Below are 12104 nucleotides of genomic sequence, written 5' to 3' on the forward strand. Positions count from 1 at the left end.
ATTTGAAGTTGGTTTGTAATAAGTCCATTTTAAACGGTTATGAAACAAAATTATGTGATATGGTTTTAGTATGTGAGCACTTTTGCAGCCGTCTTGTTGAAGTATCGTGTTTTATATATCGGCTGAAATTATAATCGATTTAAAATTTTGATAATGCTCGTAATGAATTTTTTTTTAAGGATAAATGTAAGATATTGAGATCAACCGTGTGACAACGGTACTATGGAGATTGTTTTATATTATAGAGAAATTAATAGTTCATTACATGTTATAGTTGATGTGAGACTTAAATACAAATATAAATACATATTCTATTAACAAATAAATATATATTCTATCACACCCCCGCAATCGAAGCTGGAGGTTGACGGACGCTTAGAGTGTTTCGAAAATCATCAAAGAGAACTTTAGTGAGTCCATATCGGCAATTTGGCGTCGGGAAGAAACATGAAGAACGCGCACTAGACCACGAGCAACCTTCTCCCAAACAAAGTGAATGTCCATCTCAATGTGTTTTGTGCGTTGACGCTGGATAGGATTACCGAATAGGTAGATAGAACTAACATTGTCACAGTACATAAGAGTAGCTTGGGAAATAAGAAAATGAAGCTCTAGAAGAAGGCTGCAGAGCCATCATGATTCTGAAACCGCATTAGCAACACCCTGGTACTCAGCCTCTACACTGGAACAGAAAAGTGTGGGTTCTCGCATGGAAAACCATGAAATTAAATTAACACAAAAAACACAATAACTCGAAGTAGATCGACAAGTGTCGGGACATCCACCCCAATCAGAATCTGTGTAGGAAACAAGTTTTTCGATGGAAGAAGGATAGAGATACAAACCAAATTGTAAGGTTCCCTGAACGTAACGCGAGATGTGTTTCAATGCAAGCATATGCTCAGTGTAGGGAGCCTGCATGTGAAGACACACATGTTAAACAACATATGAGATGTCAGGACTGGTAAATGTGAGATATTGCAAAGCACCAACAAGACTCTGATATAATGTAGGATCATCATATAGAGTTCCGACAGAGGTATTGAGCTTCTGCTTTGTGTCAACTGGAATAGAGGATGGTTTGCATGAGGCCATGCCTGCTCGAGCAATAATGTCGCTGGCGTAGGTACTCTAACTAAGAAATAATCCTTCTACATGTTTGGTCACTAAAATACCTAGAAAATAACCCAACAGTCCCAAATCCTTCATAGCAAACTCAGAGGAAAGGAGTGTCATTATAGATTTACGCATGTCATGAGAGGAGGTGATGAGAATGATGTCATCAACATAAAGTAAGATGTAAGCCATGTTAGAGCCACGACGGTAGATGAAGAGTGAGTGATCAGAGGTGTTGTGCTGAAATCTAATGGTGTTGACAAAGTCAGTTAAGTGCTGGTACTAGGTAAGAGGCGCTTGCTTAAGACCATAGAGTGGTTTTTGCAAGCGGCACACATAATCTAGGTGATAAGGATTGATCAGTGCATTTTCATGTATATTCTTCACTATTATGTCATGACAATTCTAGAGTGTTTTGTTATTTCTACTATTTTAGTGTGTTTTCTAAGCTTAGTCCATTTTACCTTTATTTTAATTTCGTATTTTATTTTCAGCTTTTTGTAGAAGCCATAACTTGGGCTACGGGATGTCGTTTGATGCATTCTAGTATGCGTTGGAAAGTTGAGAAGATAAGCTACAAGTTTTGTGTTGAATTCAAAACCTAATTCGGAGTGTAGAAGGGTATATTAGTTTGTTTTATCTCCAGACATAATAAAATACTAATTTTGGGCTGGTTTTATGTTTTTCAGGTCGAATGCTATTAGGGCCCAAATCCCCTTGTAATATTTAATCTAAAATCGAAACTTATGTTATCCATTCTGATTTTCACAACAAAAAAAACTTTGTACTAATTTTATGGCGAACTAACGTCATAGGGATTAATCTGTTGTAACCGGTCTCCATGCACTTTGAGGTTTTTCTTATAATTTCCAAAGCAATTTAAATTCCTTTTTCTTTTTGTAAATTCGATTGCTTAATTTGGTTGTCATTGTTTGATTAATTCAATTGCTGCTTGTAGATTAGAATTGATTTATTTCGATTGATGTATGTTCTGTCGCAACTTATGTTATTCATTCTGATTTTCACAACAAAAAAATAACTTTGTACTAATTTTATGGCGAACTAACGTCATAGGGATTGATCTGTTGTAACCGGTCTCCATCCACTTTGAGTTTTTTCTTATAATTTCCAAAACAATTTAAATTCCTTTTTAATTCTTTCTGTAAATTCGATTGCCTAATTTGGTTGTCATTGTTTAATTAATTCAATTGCTGCTTATAGATTAGAATTGATTTATTTCGATTGATGTATGTTCCGTAATAGCGTTTGCTTAATACGCGTATGCTTAATCTGTTTGCTTAATTTGGAATTTGTTTGCTTAATTCAGAAATTAGGAACACATATCATATATTAGTTCCAATGCACTTATTATTGTTGTTGTAGTTGAAAAGGGAATTAAAATCGTTAGGGCTTTGGAATTACATTAATCGATGATAAGTTGAAGAATGAACAGTAGATTAACTTGTCAGTATTTATCGTAATCAAATTCTATTAATAGTGATCTTAATCGAAACCTAAACCCCCTATTACTTCTTTCAGTTGGTAAAAATATCCAAGAGTCCTTACGATACGACTCCCGAGTGTCGCTTCTCTACACTACAATTTTTATTTACTCTTATTTGACCCGTGTGCGACAACTGGTCAAAATTGGCGCCGTTGCCGGGGACTCTTTATTGATTTTAGCCCATTATATAAACCTACTTTTGAGTCTTGTTAGCATTTTTTTGTTTGTTGATTTTTCAGTGTTGCAGTATAGTGGTAAGTATCCCAGCCTATTAGATGACTTCTTAAGCTATTGTTTCAAATTGATCCAAATATTTTCCATAAAATTTGAAAAAATTCAACAAGCAGTACTCTCTTTAGAGAAACTTCTAATGGATTTCATGCCTCAAAATCGCAAATTCCTCTTTTTTCTATTTTTTATGATTTATTTTTTGTTTTCATATTTAAAAAAATCAAAAAAAAATTGTAGGAGCTTTATTTTACTTTAATTGATTTTTAGTCATATTTTTTATATTTTATTTTAATCGTTTTCCTATTTTTCCACTTATTTTTCTCAAAAGGGTCATTGTTGGCATTATCGTAATTGTTGATTCATGATGCATTACTACTAGTTATTCTGATTCTGTATTTTTTCATAATTTGTTTATTCTGAGTTTGAGTTTAATTGTCATAACATGGCTTAACAAAGAACTTTAAGAGAACTTTCTTCACCGAATGTGAATTATAATGCATTATGTATTGAATATCCTGATGTTGTATATTTTGAGTTGAAAGCTGGTTTAATACACTTGCTGCCAAGGTTTAGTGGTCTTGCAGGTGAGGAGCCGCATATGCATCTAAAAGAATTCCAAGTTGTGTGTTCTACACCATTGAGGCCTCAAGGAATCACCGAAGATCATGTAAAGCTCAGAGCATTTCCATTATCAATACAAGGTGCTGCAAAAGATTGATGAAAGATGGAGTAAATAGGAACACCATATTAGCTACTAGACATTCAAGTGGCATATTTCTCTCTCAACACAAATATGCCGAAGAGATAATCTAGCGAGCTACCATGTCATCTTGCAAACCTATTTCTACCCTGGTGGACATTAAAGCAAAGCTTAATGGACTCTATGGTAATCCATATCACGATCCCTCTGAATATTGAAGCCTTGCAAGTGCATTGCAATATTTAACTTCCATAAGGACCGACATAGTTTATGTCATCCAATAAGTATGTCTCTTCATGCATGATCCACGAGCACAACACATGACTTCCTTCAAGCAAATTATTAGGTACATTAAAGGTACAATTAACCACAATCTGCACATCTCTCATTTCCTAGTTCATATACTCACCACATATATTGATGCTGATTGGGGAGTGGTCAGTGCATTTTGATGCACAATCTTCCATGTTTGTACTTAGGCATTTTCATAATTTGTTTTGCTTATTTTTCACTTTTATTGTGTTTTCATATTTTAGTTTATTTTTGCATTTATTTAACTTTTGTATTTTATATTCATCATTTGCAGCTTTCAATGAAAAATTCATAACTGGAGCTACGAGAATTAAATTGACGCGTTCTAATATTCGTTGTAAATATGAGAGAAATAGCTACAACTTTCATGTTGGAGTCAAAGGCTAATTTGGAGTGCATAATTCCCTGAAATTCGTTGAAGTTTCTGACTTTAGAAATATTTAGTTTCAGGTCGATTTTGGGTCGGGTTTTTCGACCCAGTTGGATTATGATCTGAATTCCTTGTTTCACTTATACTTAGGCAGCCTCGGTACTGTTCACTTACATAAACTCTGAAATTGTTATAATATTTACAATTTGATTTTGATTCCTTTCAATTATGTTATAAGATTTTTGTTTGCTTAATTTGATTATCATACAATATTGTTGATTTAATTGGATTGATATATGTTCCCAATTTTAATCGTTGTTGACTCTATTTAATTGTTAATTTGCGCTATCTATAACTGTATGCTTTATTCGGCAAAAGGAACATGTTTCTCATAGTGTCAATCACGCTTGTTGACTGATATTGTAGTCAAATAGGATAGAAAATCCGCTTAGGAGATTGTAATATTAGCAATCGATGATAAGTAAGAACCGAGTTAGAGGATTCGTTTGCTGTAATCACTTATTTTATAACAGCTTATTTTATAATCATTTTTTATAAATCAATTCTAAACCATAAAACCCCTAAATCAATTTTTATTGGTAAACTCATACAAGAATCCTTGAGAACAGTATTCGAGCCATTATCGCTATCTACGGTCTCTAAATTTACTCGTTTTTGATTCGCGCGCGATAGTGGATCAGGGAGCGCGACAGTGGATCAGGGAGGCTGTCCAGATGCTAGAAGATCCATGTACAGATATTGTATCCATCTTAGGGATAATTTGGTCTCTTGATCAACAAAACGACAACCAACCTTATCCCACTTTAGTGTTGAATTAGAGTATCTTGGTGTTGCTAATGTTGTAGCTAAATCATGTTGGTTTCGAAACTTATTGTTAGAACTATAGTGCTCACACACGAAAGCCACTTTAGTATACTGTGACAATGTTAGTGTTGTCTACTTTTCAGGTAATCATATCCAACATCAACGCATAAAACATATCGAAATGGATATCCACTTTGTGTGTGAAAAGGTTGCTAAAGGTCAAGTACGCTTTCTGCATGTTTTGTCTCATTTCCAAGTAGTTGATATTTTCACAAAGGGCCTTCTGTTGCAGTTATTTGGTGACTTCAGAAATAGCCTTAACATTCGTCAACCTCCAATTTCGACTATGAGGCATATTATAATATAAAACATTTACTGTATCAATTATTAGCATCTTCTATATTGATTATGCATTGATGTATATTGATTAGAAAATTATCTTCATGAGTCAACCATGACTTAACATCATTGTATTTATACTCATTAGTGTATAATGAAAGATCACGAATTAAAATTCTATTAATTGATACCGCAACTTGTATGACCTAAGTCGGAGGACAAGAATCATAGTCTTGGACTCTTAATTTTATTATTAAGAAAATCCATATTTTTTCCCGTTCGCACAAAAAACCCAATTATTACATAGTCTTATATAAACATCAATACGATATAAAATGGTCCTTGATTATTGGTCTATGAGGACGATAACTTTTTTTAACTACTACGATATTGTCATACACTAACAGCGTATCAGATGCAAACGAGGACGACTCACAAAACTAGTATAAATTTCGGCGTACAATCTCTCTTACTCTTTCTCTTTATTTTCTTTTTAGATCTTGTATGGTATTTTTATTGTTTTCTTAGTCTCTCTTACTCTTTCTCTTTATTTTCTTTTTAGATCTTGCATGATATTTTTATTGTTTTCTCAGTCTCTCTTACTCTTTCTCTTTATTTTCTTTTTAGATCTTGCATGATATTTTTATTGTTTTCTTAGTTTGTGTTTTGTTAAGTTTATCTCCTTTTCATATAGATTTATTGTTAAAGTGTAGGTTTGTTTAAATTTAGTCTTGTAAATTTTTCTTTTAGTTGATTATTCTGAATTTTTTTAACTCTAGAATGTTTAATTAGTTAATCCAATTAATTATATTCAAAGTTTCCTGTTTGAATATAAGAAGGTTAAATTGTACATTGTTATTAGTTAAATTCATCATTGATTTTTTTTTCTTTAGTTGTTCCTTTATTTTTTGTTGTTCTATTTTTTCTTTATTTGCTGCCTTCTAACACTTCTTGTACTTATAGATTTTTTTATGTACTTCTTGTAATTTCTTAAGATTTTTTAATGTACATTTATCCGGACGCATAATCTCTATTATTGTTTTTCAAAGTTTGGACCCGCTCCTAAAATCTAATTTTGAAAATATTTGTAAGAAGGGAAATGTATATTTAACCTCCCTTCTAGACCATTCTTCGCTTATATTCGACCAACAAATTCATCTCAAATTACACAGTATTAAAACCTTCTTTGTGAATAATAATTTTAACAAATGACCTCAACAACATGGCTAAATTTTTACTAGTACAAACACTTGGTATTTTCATCTAGTAGTGGCAGACAGACATGCTAGCCCCATTTAAGTCCACTCCACAAATACCCGCAAGAAAATAAGATGGGGCAGGACAAACATAATAGAGAGTGCTGGCATAAAACCTTGATTTTCTCCACCAAAAAATGATGCGTCAGGAAAAATGTCTGGAAACAACCCTATCAGATTGAGACTCGACCATGAAACCAAGCACGTGTCCGCTCGACGTGAGATACATATAAGAAATAATGTTGTTTAAATAGCTTAAAATGCACTCAGATGTGTTTTTAGATATGCATCTCCGAATACACCCGATAAAATTTTCGCAAATGCAATTCCGGACGAATTTTTGATAAAAATGGAGTGATTGATTGATTTTTGAAGGACGAGTTGATTTAATATGTATCCAGATATGCATATTCGAAAACACTTGAATACAATTTCATATTTTTAACGGTGTGAGTCACACCCTAAAAATGAGAAAAGAAATTCCCAAAATTTATATTAATGATTGTGCTCGCTTAAGTCCGGAAAAATTATTCAGACAAACATAATAGAACACTAGAATTTGTGTCTAAAAGCTTAACCCATTTTAAAAATAGACAAAACATATCTATTTTACCACCCTATTATCATCATCCATAAATTCAAACATATTTTTAAAAACTTTCAATATTTATACTTTAATTTTACTATTTATGTTACTTCATGAACCACCTTGTTGGCCAAGCTCCATAATTTTCTATTAAAAAATGATTGTAAGTAAAAGGGCGGCAATGGTGAGTATAATTTGTACTCTTTCTTAATGATTCCCCTTTACTTTGTGTGCGTGTGTAAGAATAAAGAAAGAGGAAAACATGATTACCACTTTGAAGGTCCCTAGCCATTGAGGAAGGGACAAAAGGCTATGAGCTTTTTTCCGATCTTGTTCAAAAATCAAAAGCCATAGCCGCACTTACATACCATAACGGAACGTCAAAGCAAACATGAAACGTCATTCTATTCTTCTACTACACATTTGCATTTGTCGGCTCATATACTCATTGTTATTGGACCATATCAAACTATCATAGTATTCTCTTTTTCTACCTTTTTCTTGTTTTCACTAACGAAGCAACAATATGGTTAATAGATGAATCAAACAATATCATTATCTATGTGTTTTCTTTTATGTTGCATTTTTTACTTACTTTGTTTGGATTGATATAATTGGATGAGCAAGTGATATCAGATGCAAAACGAACATGTTCAATGAGTCGGACCCGTTTTGTCACCTCTAATCTTATTCTTTCTTAAAAGTTTTAAACAACGGAATAAAATCTTCATTTCACTCTGCTCCTTCCGCTTTAGCTATATTAGAATATCATAAAATAAACGGATCAGAATAAAATAAAATATAGCGTAACAACGATTTTATACAACCACGTTCCATTTCACTCCATCCAATTTTAACTTATTCAAACAATACATTTATATTTCATTTCATATCACTTTGTTCCTTCGAATTTCATGAATTCAAAAATCTCAAAGTTATCTAATTCTTTTTCACTTTAAGTTGGGAAGTGATGTTTAATCCTAGGAAAATGTTTATTAATAAGAAAGTGGAAAAACAAGAAATGGAAGAATAGATCTCAACCATCCATTATCACCACAACCCCATGATCCCTATTAAAAAGGAAGTTAAATTTAAAATTAATTTAAAATTTACCACTAAAATAGTGACACATACTCATTCTTACATTTCTTCTTCAAATTGCTTCGTACTAAATAGCACTAGTCCTAATCCTATTAACTTGTTTGTTTTCTTCTATTATTAAAGCAACTTACACCATCCCTTCCTTAAAATTGAAAAGTACCATATGAAGAGTGTTTCATAGAACTTGCTAGTTGCACCATAAACAATAAACATGGTACTTTCATTGATGTAAAATTGGAACTTTCATTGATGTAACTGTAACTGTACCTTCACTCCTCACTTAGTCCACACATATAAAACGTGATTTTATATTTTATAGTCTCTTTACTCGCACGTGTTTCCACCTATGTGTATTATTTACCTTGCCCTCACTTTTCTTTTCTTCTTTTCTCTTAGCTACGCGAAAATCGTTTTCATAGATGGAAAATATAGAAGAAAATAGGACCACGTGACTTGCGTGTGATCTAAGCTTCATAAACTCACTATAACACCATTCTACCTTCCAACTCACGTCATTTTAAATTACTTAATCAAGTATATCTTTTAATTCTTAAATCAACAATAAACTAGTGATTTAACCGTCTAACATATTGAGAAGAAATTATCTCATGAACAAATATTAAATAATTCTCTTGTTAAACTAGTTTGATAGATAGTTGTGCATAAATATTGAAATTTTTTTTATCAACCCCCATGTCTTTTTGGTCACCTCTGGTGAAAAATCTAAACTACCCCTAACTTTGGAAATGCATTTCCGAAATGCAAGAAAAATGTGTTTTCGGAGATGCATCTCCGAAAGCGCTTTTTTTTTTTTTGAAAAAATTGCCTTATTTCGGAAGTTCATTTCCGAAAACAGCATTTCGAAAGTTCATTTCCGAAATACTGCGCGTTTTGCAGATTAAGCAAAACAACCCCCTACCCCTAATCATTTACCCTAACTCAAACTCTCTGCAAAAATTCTGCAAAAGCAAGTGTGAAGTAGCCAAACTCTTCTTCCAAACTCAACCAAACTCTTCATCAAACACTAATTGGTAAGTTTCTCATTGTTTTTTCAAGTTTTAGATCCATTTGAATAAACTCTATTAGGGTGTTTAGAAACTGAAAAAATCACATTAAGATAGGTTATTACTGATATTAGGATGTTTAGTAGGCATAAAAATAGTTTTGGTTTAGGTTTTTAAGGTCTGCCATTGGAGGTTGCAGAGAAGTTCTGCGCAAGGGTGTTTCGGAAGTTCATTTCCGAAAACACCTCCATCCCAGTTTTCGGAAATGAACTTCCGAACTGTATCAGAAGTGCATTTTTTTTTGTTTTTTCATTTGTCTCGCATATTAATCGATTTCGATTGTTTACAGGAACATGTCAGGCAACCAACCATCACGCATCAGACAGGGTAGGGAGACCCAGACTGCGTCGGCTAGACGCGAGCGGGCGGCGGCGCAGCTGGCATCGACACAGGGACGGGGGCAGGGTTGGGGACGACGTGTGCGAGTTCCCGTGGGCGACGGAGAGGGTACATCTGCTTCAGGATCTAGGAGTCGGCTGGCTCGGGTATCTTCTTCCCGCCAGCGAGAGGAGGAGGAGGAGGAAAATGAGGAGGAGGTGGCGGCAGTGCCCTACCACGAGCCAGAGGGGGTACCGAATGTTGACCCTCCGGCCGGGGAGGAGGATGAGCACGAGGACAGCTATCTGGGAGGGCCCATTGACACTTCCGTGCTAATTCACTACCACGATCACGTCGCTCGGCGTATTTAGGAGGGAGAGGTATTTTTTATAAATTAACCGTTTATTTGTCACCATTTTTTATAATTTAACCGTTTATTTGTCGCTTATTTAATATATGTCGCTTATTTGTTTTTTTTTGTAACAGGAGAGAGAGCCGTTGAAAATGGTGAACCACGCCCGGAAGATTTTCAGTCTGTTTAAACCAGCAGCTGAGTGGTTTAACGACCACGTGCGAGGTCCAGGGCTTAGCGGGCTCTGCATGACGGGGTACACCACCATCAGCACCGGCATGCAGGGGGCATTTGTGGAGCGCTGGCACAAGGAGACATCCTCTTTCCACTTGCCGGTTGGGGAGATGACGATCACCTTGCATGACGTGCAGTGTCTTCTCCACCTGCCGATTAGGGGGCCGCTGTTGCACCACTCCCGGATCCAGAGGGTCGAGGCCATTGAGTGGATGACGCTCTATTTGGGCATGGAGAACGAGGTTGCTCACTTTGAGTGCGTCACGACATCTGGGCCTCATATCCGGTTCACCACACTGAGCGCTTATTTTGAGCACCACCTGGACGCGGCGGCCGATGCCGAGCAGGAGGGTGACGAGCTATTCACACAGTATCACCGCGGCTGCGCTCTCCGGTGCTGGTACATTCATGTGGTAGGCGCTGCATGCTTTGTGGACAAGAGTGCAAGGTACGTCGATGTGACCTACCTCCGCTACTTCATGGACCTGGATACCGTTCACCAGTGGAACTAGGGGGCAGCTACTCTGGCATACCTCTACCAGAAGCTGAATGAGGCCTCCAACTGGAGGACGAGGCAGTTGGTCGGATCCTGCACATTACTTACGGTACGTTTTATTTTAATATATTATCGTATTTATTTATTTATTTATGTTTCGTATTTATTTTTAATACATTATCGTGTTTCTGTTTTAGAGCTGGATCATCTCCTACTTCTCCCGCATCCACGGCTTTCACATCGATCCTGCGTACGTGGACGCCATGCCTAGGGCCGCCAGATACGTTCTCCAGAGGGGGAACGATGCGATGGGACCATACCGTGGATACCTGGACCGCACGATGCACGACGACGTCACTTGGAGGTCGTTCAGCGACTACGCTCAGATTGACCCTTTGACGGCATTGCTCTATATTCAGGCTGGCTGGCATGCGGGACTACCATCATGGTCCGGTATCTCCCTGAGCGGTGCATGCGTCAGTTCAGATTCGTGCAGCGGATACCCAGGTCACCCTTTGAGGCTGCTCCCGACACAGTGACCCGAGTGCAGCTCACTGTCATATGGGAGGACTGGCAGCATCATGTGGTACCGCAGGAGTACCATCTCACTCGAGTCACACAGGACTGGCACAGTGAGGAGGGATACGTCACATCGTTCTATCGGGTGTCACATCCTCTGCTGAGAGCCGACGTTCCCGGCGCTCCTAGGCCAGCACACGAGGAGATCCTGGAGAACCAGCAGGCCGAGGATGACCACGCCATTGATCTCATGCCGATCTGCCAGCGTATAGAGATGCTTGGGCGGGACGCGTTGGATCGAGGTGTCGTTCAGCAGGGCGGTCCAGAGGCTGTGGCTGTGATGGAGATGATCGTCACTGATGCGGGCCGTGCGGCGGGGTATAGGCGGCAGAGGAGGGCCCAGGGTGAGAGGGTTAGGCACACCCAATAGTGGTCGGATTTATTTATTTTTTGATTTCGGATTGTATCTTTCGCACAGTATTATTATTATTTTCGGCTTGTATATATTATTTGGATTTGATTTATCATATTAGTATTTTCAGTTTATCTGTTGCCTATTTTATTTGGCGTTTGCGTTTAATTAAAATGCGAGACTGTTAAGATAAAACATAAAAAAAAACACAGTTTCTGCATAATTCGGAAGTTCATTTCCGAAGACACCCCCCATGAGGTGTTTTCGGAAGTTCATCTCCGAAGACACCCCCCATGAGGTGTTTTCAGAGATGCACTTCCGAATTGTGGAAATTTAAAAAAAAAATGCTTCGGAAGTTCATTTCCGAAG

This window comes from Vicia villosa, linkage group LG2 (genome assembly GCF_029867415.1).
Source record: "Vicia villosa cultivar HV-30 ecotype Madison, WI linkage group LG2, Vvil1.0, whole genome shotgun sequence".
Classification (NCBI taxonomy): Eukaryota; Viridiplantae; Streptophyta; class Magnoliopsida; order Fabales; family Fabaceae; genus Vicia; species Vicia villosa.